General features: G+C 45.4%; 1 protein-coding gene across 19 annotated transcripts in view; it reads left to right on the top strand.

Annotated features, from left to right (window-relative positions):
• Nucleotides 1–22,683, top strand: part of Ptprt (protein tyrosine phosphatase, receptor type, T) — a 1,098,700-nt gene that overhangs the window by 2,286 nt on the left and 1,073,731 nt on the right.

Raw genomic sequence — 22,683 nt, 5'->3', positions numbered from 1 at the left:
TATCCCTCTACTTTCTGCTAACTAGATCGTTTAAGCTGGATTCTTCCGGGTCTTTCGTTAGGAATATCCGTAATTGTCGACGCGTTGATTCTGCAACTGTTTGACTTGTTAAAACGGACTTCTCTTCTTATTTTATTTTCCATTGTGGTATTGTCGGAATCCAAATTTGCTATAAGTATGATTACAGCCCGGGTCTCTTTTGAAGTATCTTATTTTAAACTTTCCACAAGTCTGAGTAAATAATGCATTTTAAAACTCTGTAGTATGTTCACCATATTCCTTTGATCTGAAGATCCCCGGTCTCGGAAGCAATTTCAATTTGTAAGCTTGCATCTAGGACACTGAGGGATGATGGGCTTTGCTGTAACTGTGGGTCACAGTGCCCAAAAGTCAGAGTCAGAAGCCAGTCATCAAAGGCAATGTCCTCCTTCCTTCCTCCAGCCTGTGTTTCACGAGCCACCACAATTTTTCTTGGCGAGGAATTATAGTAAAAGAAAAAAAGTGCTTTGACAATAGTTGGTAAACAGAACACATAATTTGGGATGAGGGAAGGCGAAGACTACGTAAGCAGATAAGGGGATAATTAGTCTATTTATCAGTGGGTTTCAGTCTTACAAGTTAAAGCCAGATCTTGATGGGGACCGACTCCGGGTGGCAGTTGTAAGCAGTGTAGGCATTTAACTCGATAATTGCTGCCAGATACCTCTAGGGAACCGTTCTCAGTACAGTTGAATTTTACTTTCTGTCCCGGATTGCTCGATTTGTTTCCTAATACCAGAACAATTAATGTGAAAACCTGGCTTTGATCCTGCCCCAGCAACGACAAACATGAAATAAATACAGACCGCCTTCTTGGGTTACAGTCTGTATCTTTCTCTTTTATTTCGGTTCCTTCTTGTTTATCCTAAGCACATTTCCACGGGCTCCGTGCTGCCAGCTGAGATGGCTTCTCTTGTAGTAGTATAACTGTCACCTTTCAGAGCCATGATCAGAGGATATTACAGCATCGTCCTTTTAAGCACGGGATACTCCCCTGACTCTCTGGCTGCGTGTTGCTGTGGAAACAAGAGCATTGCTATGTAGACAGTGGTCCTTGATAAATATTTATCGATGATGATGAAGAGATGGTGGAGTCTCGCAGCAGCCAGGGTGGGGAAGGAGCACTGTGTTTGGGAGGCGGTGTGGCTTGGAGTCTGAGCACTGGAGCCCAACGTTCCTGGTTTGAATCCCACATCTGCCATTTGTACCACACTGGACAGGCGGTTCATGTTCTCAGACCCTCAGCTCTTATCTGCAAAGGGAGGGTAATTAGAGCTGCCTCACTGACTTTTGTGAGGACTGAACCAGAAGATGCATGAGAGAGAGAAGAGGGGGTACTCTGTCAAGAACGGGAGCTGAGTGTTTCTCGCCCTGGCATTGCTTCTCTGTGTATCCAAGTGGGGGCCGAGGGGCTCATGTCGAGCCAGGCAAAGCACTGACTAGGAGGCCGCTGGACTTTCAAGATGCTTTTTAGTTCCCCATCCTTTATTCATTGTTCTTTTTTTTGGGGGGGGGGGGTCTTGATTCCCTGTTACTGTTTTAGGAAGACATTTCAAACGTAAAGTCCCAGCAGATGACACTAGTCAGTTTGGTTGTCCCCGGTTTGTAGAAGGGATGTTTTAATGGCCCTTTGACCTTTGAACTGGCACAGACTTAAAAAGGTTATCTGGTTAAAGTATTCGGGTTTATCCCCATTTCCTCTTACCACCTTTTCACACACATTCCTCCTTCGAGGAGGTCAAGCTCTGTCCCCCACCTCTGCTCCTGCCTCTTCCGAACCCTGGAAATGAAGCGTGTGGTGCATCTGTGACGCTGATAAGGAAGCAAGGACTAGGACCAAGGCGTAGTAGGCGGTGGTGCTCCGAGGAACACATTTAAAGAGCTATGGGAACATGTTGTGTCCAACAGGTGTGACGGGCTTTACAAGGCCAGGTTCAGGTTCTGGTTTTGGAGCCTGCACCATGTGGCTAAGAGAAGGCAGTTAGGGTGCCTTGTGGCGTCTCCTCAAGTGGGAGAGGAAGGAAGGGTTTAACAGTCAGATGTGGTTGAAACTGAGAGTGGCAATTCCTGATCCATAGCACTGAGTTCAGGTGAACCAGGGTGACTGGGTGGGGTCATGAAATTAATGTGGGTTTGCTGAGCGTTTTTATTTACTTGGGGAGAGCAAAGGCAGGGGACAGGGAGGAGAGAGGGAAGAGGAATAGGAGAGGAAGAGGGAAGGGAGGGGGAGGGGGATAGGAGAGGGAACAGGAGGGGAGAGGGAGAGGAAGGGGAAGAGAGAAGACGAGAGGAGACTAGAATTTGATTTATTTGTTGTCTTTGGCTGAGAGCTGTAGGTTCTAAACATGATACAGAAGGCCAAGGGAGGATTCTGGATACAGGACACAGACACCCTCCAACCCCCCCCCCCCCACACACACATTGGGTCTGTTGAAAGTGAATTTCAATGGATGGGAATGAATGAGGCAGAGAGATGGAGGGACAAAGTGTGAGTGGTCCCCAGTCTCAGTGGGACTCACTTGGCCTTTCGCACGTACACGCACAAGGAGGGCTGCTCAGAAGCCGCCTGGGGGTCCCTATTCAGTCAGCCACTAATGTACACGAGTCTGCAGGGTGGTAGGCTGGACCTCTCCACACTGGAGCGTTGAATGGAGCATGTGTCTCATTCATATGTCCAGCCTCTGCGTACCAGCGGGGTGTGCGCAGAGCCCTTTGCGTTGTTTTGAAGGTTCATCTTAAAACTTTCATCGGAAGAGAAAGCAGCAGAAGCATTCTGGTGATTCGTTCGGCAATTTCTTTAAAAGTCGAAACCTGCCCGCCATAGGGTGAAGCACTTGTACTCTTAGGAACCTACCTGACAGAAATGAAAGTCCGGAGAGAGACGGGAGCATGAATGTATGACTTATAGTCATCTCAAGTTGTATATTGCTGTCAATAAAAGAGAATGAATTGCAGATATCTTCTAAAACATATTCAAGAATCATATGCTATGTCTTTCACATTGCATGGAAGGCTCAGAAAGGGCAAACCTGCGGAGGCCGAGAACATTGGTTACCCAGGTTGGGCATAGGGCAGGGCTGTCAGCCAGCTGATGTGAGAGTGCTTTCTGGAATGATGGTAATGCTTGACCACCAGGAGGTGGTCATGATTGTTTAGCTCCAGGAATCGCTGAAACGTGCTAAAACGACCTACTTAAAGTGGGTGGAATGTTGTGGAATTTAGTCTCTAAACTGTTTACTTCGATGAGAGCTTTCAAATGAAGTATGTGGTATGGTCTTGATGAGGCCTTTCTCTGCTTCCACATCTGTAAAGCAGGAATACCACCAGGCACCCAAAACGGGTGACTTGACTTGTTTTGGTTTCCAAAATACTTCGGTGCATGGGATTTTTGCAAGGCCTGTAGGTTTTTAGTCTCTTTAACCTGTGAATTAAATCTATAGACTAGTTGCCTCCCTACTCATCGCTTTGGCAATAGTTAAAATTTAAGGCTATCAGGTTTTGGCAAAGAACTCGAGTAATTAGATGGCTCTGTGCACTGTTGGAAATGTCGGCTGACAATGCAGATGCCGGTTCTTCAGAGGTACCATGGTTTGGTGGCCAGATATAATTTGAGCCTGGGGAAGAGTAGTCACTCAAGCACTACCTTTCTTTCTAAGCCAAGGATGTGACAGATCGCAGAAGCATCTATGCTTCCTAGGTAAATACAGGTGTAGTGCTTTCCGGCCCCTGGGTTTCCAGCCAAAATAAATAACTTCACAGTTGAGGAAAAAAAAAAAAGCTCTCTATTGGTTTTCTGTCTATCTTTTTTAGGGATTTCCTTCAACTCTCTGGAAAAGTGTGTGTGTGTGTGTGTGTGTGTGTGTGTGTGTGTGTGTGTGTGTGTGTAATATGTGTATGCATGTTTTAGGGATCAAACCCAGGCCTTGCACATGCTAGGCAAGTGCTGCACCACTGAACTATCTCTCCAGCCTCTGCCTTTGGATATACGCCCTTGCTCTGTAATTCAAGCTGGAGACACTTCTCCTCTGCTTCCCCGTGTACCACCAAGCCTGACTTTCATGCTGATCTTAAATCAGTGTTACCAACCTTGATCTCTTTTTGCCATCTTGAACCTTGTACTCAGACAGGGCCCCAGCTCCTGCTTCATAGCTCCCTCCAAGCCGGCCTCTCGGAACACCCCAGACACCGCTGTCTTCCCCCTTTGTCTCTTGGGTCTGGAAATGGTCACGAAAACAGAATCTGTTTTTGGGAATCATCCCCCTCGCCTGGTCATGTACTCATCTCAAAATGCCAGTTCAGTTGTCCTCTTCATTACTGAGCAAAGATGAATGAATGAATGAGTGAATGAGTGAATTCATAAGCAAAATCCTATCAGCCAGCAGAAAAATGTTTTAAAAGTACCTGCTATTGGCTGGTCTTGACTTCCTCAAAATTAACTTTGTTTTCTGCTCACCTGATCATAATTTGGGCTGTGAATTTTTTCCACACCACATCCTTTCTCGGTATCTGCAGACATCTTTGAGAGTTCTTATTTATTTTTGACAGTAGCTGGGTCTTAGGTTGACTCCCAGGTATTGGGACACAAACATACATCCGGGTGATATTGAGAGTCCTGGAGACATAACACATGGAACGCCCATGTGATCTCTTTGTTTGAACCTTAGCCTAGAACGGGATAAAACAGAGACATCTGGTGAAGTTAGGAATGCAAAAGAAGGAGATCTAAACAGCATAGACCAGCTCTTGGGTTTCATAAAGTTGGTTTGAATGTGAGAACTTATTAATCTAATTAAAATGTTTGTCACATTGTCACACTTTGCGCTTAAATTAGTACAGCCTAGAAATTGATGTTACAGTTTCTTTTTTCCTTAGGCATCTAGGAACCGGTCCCTCCATGCATGCGAGTCTGGTGCTGGGGACCCCTGCCAGGGTTCATTGGGTGCCAACTTTCAGGAAAAAGAAAAGGGGGAAAATTTTTAGTCTCACTCTGAAAGGGAACCGATCTTTTCTCCGTGCTGTGCCCGAGGCTGGGTTTGTTGTCTCAGTATTTTTTTTTTGCAGCAGACAGCTAGAATGCTTAGCTGAGTCCTCTGGTCTGAGCCTCTCACTGGATTCAGTCAAGGTGTTCATGAGGGCTTCCAGAATTGTGCTGAGGCCCTGTTTCCCAGCTTTCCCACAAGATTTCTGTGGGATTCTCCTACTCCCTGGGGACCTCAGGCTGCCCTCCATTCCTTCACACATGGGCCCTTCTCAGCTGGGGCATCTCGCAGCTCAGCACCTGACTTAGGCAGATTGAGTGAAGAGGGCAGGAGAGAGCCTGAGTCTTTTGTAACCTAATTTTGAAAGTGACATCCCGTTGCTTTTCCTGTGTTCCCTTTAAAAGAGGCTAGAGACTAGGTCCAGCCTACACTCAAGGAGAGGAAATTACACAAGACAGTTGTATTAGTCGGGGTTCTTCAAAGATAGAGACTCAATAGGGTGTACTAATATATATATATATATTATGTACACACATATATATGTATATATATGCTTTTCTATACATTTCTTTAATATATTCATGATGTTATAATTATATTTATCAAAAATCATCAACTATATAGTCATTTTATATCAACTTTCTAAAAATTAGTTGTTACACTATACTATATTAAAATTGTATCAATACTAACACCCTCATAACGTATTACAATTATGCTATTGCTATACTTTACACTACAGTATCCTATGTATACACATACAAATGTTAGATCATAGGCATTGATTATAGTTATGGAGGCTGGCAGGTGTCATAATTTGCCACCTTCAAGCCGGAGACCAGGAAGTGTCCCAAGAGGAGTGTTTTCAGACACCTCGAATGTGCCCTTTATGTGTCTCAGGAGTTGAGTGGCTGGCCTTCCCTTTGTGGTGCCGTGATTTTAGAGCACTCTCTCATTCCCTCCCCGTCTTCTTCAGCCCTGCTAAACCTGGCTCTGCAAAGTAGGGGCACCCCTTCTAATATGTTAGGTGAGGAGCGTGATGGCTTCCATGGAGTCTAGGCCAGGGATGTGGCCACGTGAAGCCTATTCAACTGTACGCGCCATACGCGGGTCAAGGGTGTTACTCTGCTCTGCTCTGCCACAGCAGTGTTGAGTGTAACCGTTTCCCCATTCGCAGTCGTCAGCTCTGAGTGTCTTAGCGGTTGTGAATTTATTCACCACACCCTCCTTCTGGTTGATATCTGTTTCCTATTTCTTCAGGTTCACCCGTTGTGATAGGGAGTGTGTAGATGTACCGTGTGCGGTGAAGCTGGGACTCTAAACTGTCTCAAATCAGAAGTGGGTTGAGGCCGGGAGGGCTGAGTGATGCTGGGAGGTATTTCCCCTGAAGCTGTGAGTCCTTAAGAAGTCAGGCATATTGCCAGCTGCCACCATGTATCCCAGCTGGCTCTGCTGCAGGATGGTTATCATTCCCTAAACAGAACTGTGTGGAACAAAGCAGAGGCCACCTCTCTAGGGCTTTCATTGCATTGTCTTGAGGCCACTTCAATTAGGTTTACTCAGGGACTGTGGAACCTGCTGGAAGGGAGGGGACTTGGATCTTTAAACTGCTGGGAACTGCATCATAACCAAGCAAAAACCCTTTATCAGTAAAGGAGCCAGCCTTTCCTTCAAACACAAGTCCGATATGTGTGTTCCTGACACTTACCAATGGGATGTTTATATTTTCTACCCAGAAGGTATCTGTTCTAGGTAGTAGAGTGTATTTCGGGGCTTGACCTTCTTGCTCCATTTTGGATAGACAAGGGCAGCTAATTTGAGAAAACTCTAGACTTTCAAGGTCACTGCTACCTACGAAAACCATACATATATTTTAGAATGTTCACTAGTTGAAAACTATATCCTGAGTCATTTTAAAAGTGAAGTAGATGAATTCAAGTTCCTTATCTTTATTGTTTTTACCTTTCCCTATATAAAAAAACAATTACCAAATAATTAAATCCCTTTGCGTGTAACCGCCATGTTGCTCTCATCAGTGCATCTCTGAGTTCTCTTCCTATTTTCTCACACTTCGGAACCTTAACAAGTTATCATCTATCCCAGAAGCAGCTTTTTCGGGGCTTTAGGGTCCTACTTTTCCTCGGCCTTCCTTTCCAGAGGCATCCTTTCTAAGAGCATCCTTTTATGATGCATAGATTTTTGGGCTCCAACCCCAGACATCTCTTTTTAGCTCTTTGGATCCTTCCTTCTACCCCTTACTTTATCTCAAAGAGAAGAGTCTATGGATTATGAATTTTGCCTTAGGCCCATTGCCTTGGGCTCAGACTTTTTTTTTTTAATCATGTTACTCCCAGTGGTTAAATGGAGGACAGTGGATAAATTTCAGTAGGCTCAGCTTCTTCTAGGACATTTCTCATGTTTCAGACACGTGTGGCCCATTGTCGCCTGCCGTGACATGGTGGTTATCCATGGGCATCTGGCTAATGAAGTGAGCTCCTTGCTGCTGTCATCCCATTACAGAGGCCAGTGACATGATTTTAGAGCAGTGTGGCTAACTCTGTGTTGCTTGATTTATTAAGTCCCAGAGCATAATTTCCTAAAAGTAAGGTGCGCATGCAAGCCAAGACAGGTGAAGCCTACCTTGGTGTAGCCTTCTCTGGCCTTGGACTTCACTGTCAGCATGTGTAGCTATGCAAGACATCGACATCAGGCAAGTCCTGCTTCTATTCCACCTGCAGTCAGTGTATTGCTACACCATTGCATTTTAACAGTAGCATCTTGGATGATCTTATGACAATGAACCGTGCATTTACTTAAGAAATGTTATAGACAACAGGCTCTTCCGGCTTATGGACCAAACTCAGTATCTACAAGGCTACCCCCCCCCCGCCCCCTGCAATGAGGGCAGAAAACGGCTGATCTTATTATGGGTGTAATAATCAGATAAGTAGTAATCATTGAATAGTATCAAAATAATTGAGGTGTTGGCAGCAGATGGATGGTATTACCCCTTAGAAGAAACGTGGGAGAAATGGAAGCAGGATGCTGGCTAAGGGCATTTTGGCTTTGTGTCTAATACTCTTTCTTTCTGATACGGGGAATATATTCAAAATAGATTTGTTAAAGAAAAGACAAGTCGATAATCTTCAATAAGGAAGAAGACAGGTGTCAGTTGGACTTTTCTTTATGATAGTTCTAGACTGAAGTTAGTCTCTTAGGAGGAGATATTGGGGTATACTGGGGGTGCCTGTCTGGAGAGATGGACCAGTGGCTAAGTGTATTTGCCGCTCTTGCAGGGGATCCCAGTTTGGTTCCCCCAAACCCACACTTCGCAGCTTACAACCTCCTGTAACCATCAGTTCCAGTGATCCGATGCCCTCTTCTGGCCTCCAAGGGCATCACCGTGCGTGCACATGTGCAAATGAACACAGTCACACATACTTATGCAGGAGTAAGAATAAATCTTAAATGATGCCGGAGGAGTTTAAGATCTATTAGCAAAGTGCAGTTGATGAGGATTTAGAATGCGTTTACTATTTTCCCTTTGGATTTTGTTTTCTACATAGAAAGCTTCATTTGAGGGTCGGAATGAGGTCGGCTGCATCCACTCAGGAGACAGGGAGAGGCTGTTGCTGACCCACGGACATAGTTGAGTAGGAGCTCATAAGGGTCTACGGAGGGGCTTGTGAGGTGCAACAGCTGTCCTCCTCCTGTACCTAGCTCTCTCTCGGGACTTCCATGGGACAGATGCTACCTTTTAGACATAACAGATGGCCCAGCCTTTAGCTCTGGGTCACACAGGACCTACTAAGGCTTTTTATTTTGTTTTTTTTTTGTTTGTTTTTTAGGGTGTTTGAGGGGGTTGCAAATCTGAGCAGCTTTTGTATCTCTTAACAGCCTGCTGACTTCTGTGTTTCTTTTCTTTTCTGCTGTGTGTCCGTGTGTGGTGAACACACATGTTGAACTTCTTCCCAAGTTGCCTTCCACCTTATTGAACCTGAACTTTATAGAGTTAGACTGGCTGACCGGGAAGTTTCAGGGATCTGTGTGTCTCTGCCCTAACCCCCATCCATGTTTGTTTTCTCTGCGTGTGAATGTCTCTGCTTGTATGGATGTGTGTGCCCCTCTTTAGTGCAGTGCCTGTGAAGACCAGAAGGGGGTACTGGAGCCCTTGAAACTAGAGCTACAAATGGAGAGCCTCCATCTTGAGTGCTGGGACCCCAGCCTGGGTGTTCTGCAAGAACAGCAGTGTTCTTAGCTGCCGTCTCTCCAGCCCCTCAACTTCTATGTATTTAAAGGCTGGAGTTGTATGTCTCTGACTTTAGGGCTTAGAGAAAAAACTTGTTTCCATGAAACTCAAATCACTTAATATATATATTTAAAATCTACCTTTGTTCTATTGAACTATTTTATTATTGGATACTATTCACCCCCCCCCCAAACCTGCCCCAACGAGAGTGAGTTGTGAAATCCCAGAACCAGGATATGAAGCAGTGTTGCCAAGGTTACTTGTTTCTAGCTGCATGTCCATCAGAACCGTCTAGATTAGGATGTGACAGCAGGAGGGGTCCTGATTCACTTGGAATGAGGACTGGTAACTACCCGAGGTCTACAGAGGAGAAGAGCAGTTGGCCTCTTTTGGGATGGAAAGTGGAAAATACAAGATGTCAAAGCATTTGGTGACATGATGGATGGCAGAGGGATAATAATAGGGACCAGACTCAAATGTTATGAAAAACACAGGTGCACTGGGCGTCTCAGAGCAGGAGGGATTCAAAGTGAACATCCCCAGGATGAATGCATGAGGGGAAGGGACTGCCTGACAGGGAGGACGGATGCTTTTGCATCCTTCAGGGACTTTAAATAAGCCAGGCAGTTGTCAAGGGCTGTGCTAATTGTCACTCACCCAGGCTCTTTAACAGTCTTAGGATGTGGGCACACTTGTGAACCAAATTGAAGAACATAGCTATTAACACTGAGCCTGAGGTCACACAGCTAGCAAGTGGTTGAGTCATGATTTGAGCCCAAGTGACCCAAGGCTGGAATATCTAATCGTAGCTATCAATTGACGTTCTTCTTTCTCATTTACTTTACACGCCCGCCATGAAGACTTCATCCTTAGGGGATAAATTAGGTCTACTTGAAATTCCTGGCTGGAGAGTCTGCCTTTAGAAACTCCCATGGAAATATTTTTTGGGGTGAAATTAATTCCATCTGGAAGACATGGTATTCCCATATATCATGCAAGAAGTTTGATATCATGGAGATTCAAGGGTTTGGCCATAAATCAGCTCACGCTAATGTCTAGGTTCTTAATCACAGCATGGTACTGAATGTTGGAAGAATTTTTTATGGCAGTAAGGAGTATGGGAGAGAGGATGTTGTCTGTGTAGTAAGCCCCATTTCTCACAAGTGACTCAACTTTTCTAGACTCTTGTTGTTGTTAAAGATTATTTATTTATTTATTTATTTATTTATTTATTTATTTATTTATTTATTTATTTATTTATTTTATGTACATGAGTGCTCTGTCTTCGTGAACACCAGATGAGGGCATCAGATCCCATTATAGATGATTATGAGCCATCATGCGATTGCTGGGAATTGACCTCAGATCCTCTGAAGAAAAGCCAGTGCTCTTAACCACTGAGCCACAAGAGAAGAATTTTGTGGAGAGATCCTGTGGCCAGGACCTTCCCCTAATGAATAAAGATTCCAGGGGACCAATCACTGGGCAAGGAGTGGGACTTCCAGGTCGGAGTAGGGGAAGTGAGGAGAAGAGGGACTTGCAGCTTTTGGGACAGGAGAGAGTTTGGGTAGAAGAGGTAACCAACTAGAGGCTCCCTGTTAGATGGCAGATCCGCCAGGATCCACCACTGGAGGATTTAATTTGGTATGGCTTTTGTTTTGTCCACTGACTGAGTTACCTGTTGAATCTGGGCTAAGTTTGTGTGGTGTTTTCCTTCACATGGCGACTCACTGAGTTCCAGAGAAAGGTTTGATGTGTGTGGCTTTCGTGGCAGCGACCCGCCATGGGAACTTAGCGAGTGCAGAGATTTTTAGAGCGAAGGGTCAGGAGTCTGCAGAGGTGAGAGCACCCTGCTGGTGCCATGTGGCCCGCCGGTGCCCGGCATAGTGTGGGACAGTGCCTTATTTTAGTATTTCCTGCAACACAGTCCCTTATACCCTGAGCCCAGACTTTGTTCTACTCGGTTCTATTAGAGGACCTAGACTGAGGGCAGCTGTGCCCCAAACTCCAGGCGATGGTCTTCGGTCCGCTGTGGTTCTATCAGACTCAGTAGTCTAGAATGATTAGCTTGGGGAGGAGATTCCTCTTTTAATTCCACAAGTTTAAAGCTGATGCTCACACCATCGGGTGGGGTTACCTTTGAGTTTAGATGTATCTAGTGTTGAATGTTGCAGGTTTTTTTTTTCTTTTTCTGTAAATCTCTAAATTCTTAGATGAGAGGCGTGGAGAATTTTTTCTTTAATTTTTTTGTAAAGATACCCAATTTCCTTCCTACCTTCTTGACTCTCATGGTGTGGGACTGGCCATGCAGAATAGGGCAGATCCCCTCCCCTCTCAGTTTCAGCTTTGTGAGCGTAGGGTTAAATCATGACCCCTAATGGGTCTCGGCTCTTGCATGAGTCTTCTTTGGGGAATCAGGTCATCTACAGATGGTCCATCTGTTTTCTTAAGAAGAAACAACAGAGGTGTGTAAGGAGTGGGCTCAGCTCTGACTTTGGGCTCCAGTTAATGGTTGATTCATACATTATGACCTTGAACTGGTCCTCTGTGAGATGGTGATGACCTGTCAGTGGTGGGGGTGACACATCATTGCTGTGATATAGGCAGAATACTCAGGAAGGGCTAGGCTCACAGAAAGTGCTCAGTAAATGCTGTCCATGCTTGTTGGTCTTATGAGTTCTGGGAACTTAGTGGAGCCCTGTTAGTGCCTGAAAGCAGGAGAGGAACCTTACTAGGTTGACCAGATGTTTTTGTTTGTCTTGTCTATTCCCATGATAAAACACCATGACCAAGGCAACTTAGGAAAGAAAGCATCACTGTGGGCCCACAGTTTATGTAGTGAGTCCATGGTCTGTATGGCAGAGAGAATGCCAGCAGGTGAGCACGCACGGCACTGCAGCACCAGCTGAGAGCTTACACCATAACCAAATGTTGAAGGTAGGAGAGAGAGAGAAACCAGGAATAGCGGGGGCTTTTGAAACCTCAAAGCCCACCTCCTCCAGGAAGACCACACCTCCTCCTCATTGCCAAACACTTATTCTAATATATGAGACTGTGGGGGGCATGCTCGTTCAAACCACTGCATCATTTGTCCAGGATAGAGTTATTTCCCAAGATATAGCTCACCCTATAATCGCAGAGATTTTCTGTTTTTAATAGACAACTAAGGTCTGTGGTGTCTTCGGCACTTTGGAAATACTTGGCTTATTTTTCTTACTGACTTTTGTTGTTGTTGTTGTTTGTTTGTTTGTAATTATTTTTACTAGAATTTATGCTCCACGAGGGTTGGGGTTTTTGTCCTAGTCAGTGATGATTTCTTCTTTTTTCTTTTTTTTTTTTTCGGAGCTGGGGACCGAACCCAGGGCCTTGCGCTTGCTAGGCAAGCGCTCTACCGCTGAGCTAAATCCCCAACCCCAGTGATGATTTCTTATGCTGTCCACAATTCTATATACTGTGGGACCTTACTGTGGGCAGACGAGTTGTGATTTCAGACTTCAGCTGCGGATCGTGTGTTCTGTCTTTTGTAGCAATAGTCGGTTGCAGCTACTGGGTAGACATCCTCACCAGTGTTTCTGGTGTTTCGTGTAATAACTGATGATTTAAAGGAAGAATGCCCGCAGCACCCCGGCGTGTACCAGAAACCATGGCGCAAAGTGCCTGGGTCACCCACTATACCATTTACTCTTCAGCGAGTTCCTTTTGAAGCCTCACCACCCTAATGAAGTACGCTCAAAATCCCTGAGGTCATGTGGCCTACTCTGGCAGATGATCGTTCACTGGCCACGCCTGGGCTTCAGCCTAGCGTGTGCCTATTTCCGGGGCAGCATCCTTTTCATTTTAACACTGCACAAGATTCAAAAGAGCTTTCTGGATTGTAAAGAGCAAGTGCATCGTAAAGGAATAGTTTGACCTTCAATAGATTTTATCTAAGGTCACCCAGGATGCTGGAAATGAAATAGACAATGGAGTCGAAGGGAGCAGAGCGAAGTCTCGGCTCTATGTTCTCCGGCAAGTTACTGTGCCTTTCTGAGCCTTGGTTTGCCATGTGTCAGCCAGTGATTCTACCAGCTGGCAGGGCATTTGCAAGGTTTATGACGACGCCTATAAAATCATTGGCATGGGGCAGCAGCTGTGGCGGTTATGACAACTTATAGAGAATTGGTAACTAATGCCCAAACTGTATGATGAGTCTCGATTTCATGTGTGGATGGGAATTCTCTGTTCTTTGTGTTGGACCTCACGAGAAACTCTGGAGACATTTTAATCCCCATATGGACTGAGATGCTTACCATCCTTCTTTCCCTCTCTACGTCCTTGGGAAAAGCAACCTTTATTCATCAGAAAGCAGGGATAATTGAGCTCATCCTATTGGCTGATCATGAACCTAATTCAAAGATGTTACACAGTGAACGGGCAGTGTGCAAACAATGCTCACGCTAAGTGTGACTTTCCTCTGTCAGCTATGGACCTGTTTTACTGCGAGATACTGGCATTCAGAGATGTGTCTATTGGTAGGCACCAGGCCTGGTTCTTTTTGGGAATGGTAAGTGGTTACCAGCTAACCCTTCAAAACTCCTTTATTATTTTATCCAGAGTCCTGCGGTTCAGGAGGCGTTCCTTCCCTCGCACCACGCAGAGCCGAGAAAATGGCCAAAGCGAGGCCGAGCAGACATCTTGTCTCTTCTCCAAGGGAGAGCTCCAGACTCTTCCCGAGTGGCTGAAGTTTTATGAAAACTTTGAACAAATTTTTATGGGATTCCATGAGCTCAGAGGGTTGAAAAGGAGGCCAGCCTGCTGTTCTGGGGGAACAGGCTTGCCAGGGAAGTAAATAAAAGGAACAACAGCCTGATTGTTAGAGAAGAGGAAGGGAAACGAAAAGACACAGCAGTAGAGTCTCAATAAACTCAGTAGCGGGAGCTGCTGGCTCTGCGGGCACGATTGCTGTGTCCCGTGAGCTCTTGAGACCCCATCTTATTTCTTTGCTGGAGATCTTCTGGCAGTCATGACTGTTACGGTGTCAGGGGAAGAAAGCAGGTGTGAGCTTTTAACATACTAACTCGTTCTCTTCTAACCTTGACTCATCGTTTTGCCTAATTCCCACAATCCTCTCAGAGTGCTTCACTTTCAGGCATTTTTTTTCCCCCTTGCAGCTCCTTACTTTTTGCAATGTCTGATGAGTCTTCAGTGACAGACCAACTCAAAGCCATATGGGAGACGAGGGTTGGGCAAAGACTCTGAACCTAGACATTTATCCTGGGCTGCACACTATGGCCTCCTTGTGCCACGGAAGAGGACAGGGAGTATGTGGATCAGTTTTAATGGCTTTCCTACAAGACTGAATATCCACTGTTTGGCATGATATCTTCGAACTAGTGACCTTGGGTCCAAGTGTTTGGAGAAGTAGGTGATTTGAAGGATGAAGGGTAACTCTTTGAATAGTTCTATTGTCATAGTCAAGTTTTCAATGGCAGTAGTTTGAATGGGGGCATAGCACGTAGGAAGGGAAGAGAATGCACAAGGGGGTGTTAAGTCAAAAGGACAGAGCAGGGAACCTGGGTGACATCCAGCATTTGATTAAGAGGACTGGACACCTTGCTCTCTGGGCTCGACTGTGTCACTGTCACCTGGTGTCTGTTCCCATGAACAACAATGCTTTCTCTCCCCTTTCTTTGGCTTTTAATTTTTTTAAAACTCATCAGGAGAGTCAATTTATAGTTTGGGATCTCAGTTTAAAATAGCACTTATTTTCCATGCACAGTGCACATGAACAATTCCCGAGGTCTGGATAGCAAACAGTGAGGTAGTAACAGCTAGAGGACCCTTCCTCCAGGACACATCACAGTGACACCAAGAGTCTCTGACATGAAGGATCACAAGATGGTGATTGAAATGGTCTGGGGAAGCCTCAGTGCAGAGCTATTTAAGTGCACCCTGGTTGTGGTGCAGATCAGGCTAAGCTCTGACATGACCTCAGCCTCCCAACTTAGAGATGTCTGTGAAACAGTTTGACGTTTCTCTTTGTCATTTGCTTCAAAGGGAAAGACTTGGCAGCTGACGCTTTTAGCAGGAAAGTGCTACAGATTGGCTTAATGTAGAGATTCTTTTGATGAAATCAATCTCCAGTAAATTTCAAATGGGTAAAGATTTTTTTTATTGAGAATTTTCTACATACATATAATGTGTTCTGATCAAGTCCACTCTGTATTTTCTCCCCTCTAATTTTCTCTCATCACCCAGACTACCTTTCTGTTCCAACCGTATATATATATTAATACAGTGAATCCACTCAGTGGTACCTGTATGGTGTGGGTGTGGAACCATCTTCTGGAGCATGAGTGACCTTCCGGCAGCTGTATTCTTTCCTCTCCCAGAAGCCAACAGTTTTCAATAGCTTTTTACCTAGGGGAGGGATACCATGCCCACCTACCCTGTCTGTGCCAGGATTTTGGCTGGTTTGATCTTGTGCATTCGGTCACAGCTGCTGTAAGTTGATGTGCACAATAGCCCCATCGTGTGCAGCGAATAATCTTTCTTTCTTTTGCAAGGTCTCATGCAGCCCAGGATGACCTGGAACCTCCTACCTAACTGAGAATGACCTTGAACTCCTGGAGCTCCTGCCTGAGTGCCTGAGTGCTAAGGTTACACAGATGAGCTGCTGCCCTGGGTTTATATGGTGCTAGGGATTGTGTCCAGGGCTTTATGAGTGCTAGACAAGGACTCTGTGAGCTGTGCTTCATCCCCAGCCTTCTCAGTGCGTGCAAGCTTTGGATGGTACAGTAAGAGGTGTAGGAGGTTGACATCATGACTTCTAGATTGGATGACTTGAGAAATCCGAATTGAAACGGCAGTTTTGACTCTGTATTCATTAACTGTCCCTGCATATCAAAGCCTACAAAATTAGCCACTTATTCCCATTTATCATCATCTCCCAATTCTGAGAGCCAGTGATCTGAGGATAACTTACTTGGGTCTTTTGATTTTGGGTCTCACAAGGCTTCATTCAAGGTAGCATCCAGGGCTGTAAGCTCATCTGATGCTGCACCAGGAAGGAACTGTTTTCATGTGTGGGGTGTTGGTGGCTACACTAATTCCTTTTGCAGGTTTCTGGATTGAGACCCGTGGCTCCTTGGGATGTCAGCTGGAAGCCATCCTTAGTTCCTTGCCACAAGGATCTTTCCAACATAGTACTGGCTTTAAACCCTGACTCTGAAGTAATAGAAAAGACACTCCAGCACTGTTACCATGTTCTGCTTGTTAGATGCTAGCTCTTAGTCCGTCCCCACTTAAGCAAAGGGTATTAGACATACAGTGAATGATCTGAGGTAATTAACTGTGGCCTTCTTGGAGTCTTTCTTCTGTAGACTCCCACCCCAAAATTTTCTTCTAGCATCCTTTAGATTCTTGCTACCAAATTTTTGCTTCTTGAGGTACAAGAAAGGCTGAAATTTAAACAGAAAACTGAAACAGGGGGATGGATTTTCCTGACATACTTGCTGAAGTCACTTAGGTATCTTATAAAAGCTCTGAAATACGTGACTTCCTCTCCTCATCACTATAATCTAGAAGGAGACAGTATTTCTTAGAACAGAGGAAGGAATCTGGATTCAGAAATCAAGCTCGAATCTGCTCCATTCTCACAAGGTCAAAAGCTGTTGGATTTTTAAAGACACCAACAGGCATCGAGAGAAAAGGTTTCGTTGGCTTGATTGACATGATAGCACTTCTGTCTTCTGGGCCAGGGGTTAGCTGTGGCTGGGACCACCAATCTAAGCTGAACATTTAGATTTTAAGGTATAGCATAGGAGGGTTCAAAGGTCAAACTAGGTTGCAGAAAGGGCGTTGGAATTCAGGGGACTGGAGGCAGAGTAGGAAGGGGTTAGCTAAGAGCTGAGTCTTTTTGTTTTCTCTCATACAGGGAAGAAATGTGAGAACTGTCTGTTATTCATTCATGTCTCCCCTGCAGCGTTGATTTTGGACTTTACAAAACCAATCGAAGCCATTGTGCTCTGATGTCTACCAGCTACAAGGCCCGTTGTCTCCCTGCACCTCGCTTTGTCTGCTGAGCTGTGATTGCAACCCTTGTAGTCTTACCTTTTTTTTTTTTTTTTTTTTCGGAGCTGAGGACCGAACCCAGGGCCTTGTGCTTGCTAGGCAAGCGCTCTACCACTGAGCTAAATCCCCAACCCCCCTTGTAGTCTTACCTTATATGATAAAGACGAGTCGATATGGAAATGTGAAAGCACAGGTACTGGTGGGGATATGTTCAAGGCAAAGGTGGAGCCTGTCAGATGTGCAGAAAGTGTTGGCTGTTTGGCTGTGACCAGTTACTGGTCAGAGGACTTCAGTCATGAAGGGAAGTGAAACAAAACGAAATGCTGGAGAAACGTATCTTCCAAACACCATCTTCCCAAGGCCAAGTTTAGTCATAGAGGGATGTGGGAAATCTTTAAGAATCAGGGCCCGAGAATCAACATTGAATGAAAAACCTTTATTGAGTCAAGCTTAGAGAAATCAACAGGTCCATGGAGCGTTGTATAGGAGGATGGCTTGCTCCAGACACCTTAATCAAGCGACACTTTTCTGCTCCCTATTGGCACATTCTAAAGGAAGTTGATGAGACAACAGAACTGCCATGCAGCTGCCAATGTAATTTTTGAAAGCATAAATCAGACCAGATCCTTCCCTTATTTCAAGTTGTTCTGCGCTGCACTCTCAGAGCGCAGCCCAAACTTCTGCCTCCTGCCTGTTAGAGCTAGCTCCCAGTAAGGTCTCCCAATCCTGCTCTGCCATTCGCTTATTTGGTTGAGTTTAACCCAGAGGATAGCATACATCCCAGGGGCCCCGCCTGGCCCGTTGCTTACTTTTTTATTAGATGGGAATGAAGAATAGTGTTTCTATCTTCAGGGTTTATGAAGATTATATGAACTTTGAATTTCAATGTCTGCAAAAAAAAAAAAAACCCACATTGGAACTTTACAGCTCATTGGCATTTACTTCTGCACAATCTGTGGCTGCTTTCATGATAGGGCGGTGGAACCGAGTATCTGCAATGAAAACCAAATGGCCTGCAAGGTTAAAGTGACGATAGGATAGCCCGGTTGCTCTTAAAGAAGGGCCGCCGGCCCCTGCTCTGACCACAGCGAGTGTCTTCTCTTTCTCCTTCAGGGCTGTGGGCACCTCACGGCTTTTACTGTGTCCTGTATATTCATGTTCTGTCTTCATTTTAGATTTACTATAACTTTTACTCTGTGTGTGTGTGTGTGTGTGTGTGTGTGTGTTTATGTGTGTGTGTGTATGTGTGTGTGTGCTGTGTGTGTATGTGTGTGTGTATGTGTGTGTATGTGGTGTGTGTATGTGGTATGTGTGTTGTGTATGTGTGTGTGTGTTGTGTATGTGTGTATGTGGTGTGTGTGTGTTGTGTATGTGTGTGTGTTGTGTATGTGTGTGTGTGTAGTGTGTGTGTGTATGTGTGTGTATGTGGTGTGTGTGTTGTGTATGTGTGTGTGTATGTGTGTGTATGTGTGTGTGTGGTGTGTATGTGTGTGTATGTGGTTTGTGTGTGTGTGTTGCGTATGTGGTGTGTATATGTGGTGTGTGTGTGTGTGTGTGTGTGTGTGTGTGTGTGTGTGTATTTGCCAGAAGAGGGTGTTGGATCCACTGGGACTAGTGACAGGAGGTTGTGAGCTGGACATCTTGGGTGCTGAGAACCAAGTCCAGGTCCTGTCCTGTGGAGGAACAGTATCAGGGAACCCATCTCTGCAGAGCCCCCTCCCCAGACCTTCCTCTTCTGCCTCTGTAATTTCTATGCAGGTTTGTCTCCTTTGTTTGCTGCTTCCATTTTCAGGTGATGTCCATTGGTTAGGACCTCAGATTATCTCAAAGCCTTTAATTTTTATTTTACTGGCTTGTTTGTCCCATCTCAAAGTAATATAGACAAAATTTCCTTTTGCGATCTCTGTATAGAAACTATCTGGCTGTCACCATACAGGGATGGTTGGTTTAAATTGCACTCCTCTCTCTCTCTCTCTCTCTCTCTCTCTCTCTCTCTCTCTCTCTCTCTCTCTCTGTGTGTGTGTGTGTGTGTGTGTGTGTGAGTGTGTGTGTGTGGCAGTGCACTTGCCTCAAGTCAGGCATGTTTCTGGCAGCCCTTGGCTGTGCTTAAGGAAGGGGAAGGATTGCTGCCTGGACTGAGGCAGCATCTAGTGGGCCATCATGAAAAGCCCTTTGGTGTAGTGGGAATCAAACAGGCTGAACTTGAGTGATGGAAGGGGAGGAGTAGAACAGAGCATCCCTAGATGAGACTCCCAAAGACACACATCCTTGCTGCTTCGGAGTGAGGGAAAATGGCCACACACATCTGCCCATTTACATCTGCCCGTGCAGAAAGGCGAGGTCATGCTTTCCAGGGTTGGTGAGATTGCTTTGAGACATTGTTTAACTTTAGTGACTCAGACTGGGACAACACAGGACAGCTTTTGCTTCTGCAGGAGCCTATGGCTTCTCCAAGTCTTTTGCTCATGGTCAGGGGATGATGGTTAGGAAGAGAACAAGAGATTGGAGTCAGATGCTGGCTCTGTTGCCAGTGGATTCCTGGCTTTGTTCCTTGATTTCCTTATATGTCAAAGGGGTATAATGATGAGAGCCACTTCAAAAGGCTGATATGGGGATCAAGAGAGGCCATGCTTAGATGAGGCACACAAAGCATGCATCCAATGCCAGCTGATACTACCACCACCATTATCGAAGACGTCCTCTCATGCCCACAAATGATATCTTAGGAAAGTTTCAACCGACATCAAATGGCATTTGCGGAGTAAACCTAAGAGTCTCAATGTGTGTTTCTGTTTTGTCTGGTTTTATCAAATACCGCTCCCCTTCCTCTCTACATGACAGCATGGTTACTTAATTACATCTCCCTGCTTCCTGCCCTCCAGTTTCCAAAGCAGGAGTCACCATATTAGCATGGTAATGTGGCAGTAATAACCTACCACGTCTGTGTAAATAAGAAACATCTGTGCAATATTTATCACCCATAAAACACAGTTACACTCTAAAATGTTGTTCTAATCCCAAGTAGGTCATTGTGATGGAGCCGTGATCTGAGGACCCTCCTGGGGCCTCCTGCTCAGCTTGCTGGGGTCTGTGCCAGCCGCCCAGATGGGAATGGGCAGTGCCACATGGCAGTTGGCAAGAGGCAGGCTCCTGAGGGGATTTTTATGTCCATCAGAGCAAAAAATGAGTTACCTTTTTGCAGGGACAATGGGGTAAAGGTGCTTTTTTAAACCAAGAGCAGCCAGCTTTCAGTTGTGGGCAGGGTTGGGATCTCTGGGCACGGTGTAGGGAGTGTGGAAGCTTGGCATTGTGTCCTGACACCGTGAACATTTGGTTCGTCCTGCCTGTGGTGCACTTTTGTAAAATCATCCGGAAGACTCAGAATCCGGGTTGTGGCCCGATCTTAGTAATTGTGCATGGAGCCACAGCGGGTGATTCTGAAATACCCTGTCATGCTCTTTGGTCTTAATTCTCTCTCTGAGTTCCTTACTGGTCCTCTCAGGGAATCATGTGCTTCTATGAGCTAACTTAATTCCTTTGTATGTTTCTTTGTGTTTCTGCAACTATGCGTATATGCCGATGTGTACCTGTGTGCGTGTGTGTGTGTGTGTGTGTGTGTGTGTGTGTGTACATATGCACATGAAGCCAAGAGATTGATATCAGGAGTCTCCTCAGCTCCTCCCCATGTTAATTTTTTTGAGGCAGTGTTTCTTACTGAACCAGGATCTCACTGGGCTAGGCTGACCAGCCAAAGAACTATAGTGATTACCTTGTCTCTCCTTCCCCAGCACTGAGTCATGTCTGACTATTATGTAGGTCTTGGAGAGTCAAATTCCAGTTCCTGTGCTCATATAGCAAGTAATTTCCTGACTAAACCATTGCCCTAGACCCCAGGCCCAGCATTTCTATGTTGGTTCTGGGGACCAAACTTGGGTCTTTGAGCTTGCATGACAAGCCTTTTACTGACTGAGTCATCTCCCTCATGCCCAACTTAGAAATTATTTAATGTACTCAAAGCTCTCTCTCTTTCATGCTACTTGATGTGTCCTTAAAGTCTGCAAACTCATTTGCAAGTCTGGCTAAGAAAACCATTAGTAGAAAGAGATTTAATATGCGTCTCTATCAAGTTCTGTGTTCTGTGAACAACATGTCACAGGACTGAGCAAAAATTTTCCATCCAGGGTCAGATTAGTAGCCGCAGACAAAAGTGTAAACAAAGGGACTTGGCTATATTTCAATAAAATCCTATAAAGCGGGAAGCTAGCCAGAGGCCCATTTTTCTTGATTGCATCTATCCATCGGTAGTAGGACATACGACAAAAAACTGGTCCTGGTGTAATGGTGCACACCTTAATCCCAGGGCTTGGGAGAGTGAGGCTGGATGACTGAGAGCTTAAGGCAAGTGGGGATGTACAGTGAAGTCTTGTCCAGAAGAGAGAGGCGTAGGAGGAAGAGATAGAGAAGGGACAGGCAGAGAGGAGGAAGAGGAAGAGGAGGAAAGAGAGCAGATATATCAGTCACCAAGTGACCTTGGAGAATTATCATTATAAAGTGACCTTCCCATAGACCTCACACTAAGGCTGTGAAGCAGAACAGGACCAATAAAAGTGTTTTACTTATACTTATTTAGGTGTGTGTGTGTGTGTGTGTGTGTGTGTGTGTGTGTGTGTGCGCGCGCGCGCGCATGTGTGCGGATGTGTGTGATAAACCTGTGTGAGAAGGTCAGAGGATAACTTGTGAGAGTCAGTCTTGTCTTTATGACCTTATGAGTTCTGGGGATCAAACTCTGCTCTTCAGACTTGGTAGCAAGCACTTTTACCCACTAGGCCATTTCACTGGGCACTAGATCTGTGTCTTAAGGTTTTGTAAAGCCCTGCCCAGGTGTGACCCCTCCTTATAGCCCTAAAGTAACCACCACTCTGCCTTCTAAATGGTGTATGTTGGATCACATTAAATCCCGTATATGAGAACACTGGACTTTCCCCCTGGTATTTTGTTCTCACGAGGTGGATGTGACAGGTGACTAGTGTGGGCTTACCTGTGGATTGGATTTGTATTGCCATCAGATTGTTGATGTCCTTTGAGCTTCAGTTCGTTTACCGGGAAAATGGGACTAGCAGGCTTGGGCTGGTCCACTCAGAATAATCAATAGGGCATGTGAGATGCTCAACTCTGTCCTAGACCAAATCTGTCTGACTTTTTACTTTTTCTTACATCTCTGTGTGTGACAGAGTGTCCCCCGGGGGGCCTGTTATACACTTCACACATATCAGGTATTAGTCATCAGGCCTCACCGTGGGTGTTGGTAACCCAGCCCGGTCAGCCTCAGCACGGTCACCTTCTCTCCGATCTATGCTGGCTGCC

This window comes from Rattus norvegicus, chromosome 3, assembly GCF_036323735.1.
Source record: "Rattus norvegicus strain BN/NHsdMcwi chromosome 3, GRCr8, whole genome shotgun sequence".
Taxonomy (NCBI): domain Eukaryota; kingdom Metazoa; phylum Chordata; class Mammalia; order Rodentia; family Muridae; genus Rattus; species Rattus norvegicus.
Note: the sequence above shows the minus strand (reverse complement) of the source record. Positions and strands in the feature narration are given on the sequence as shown.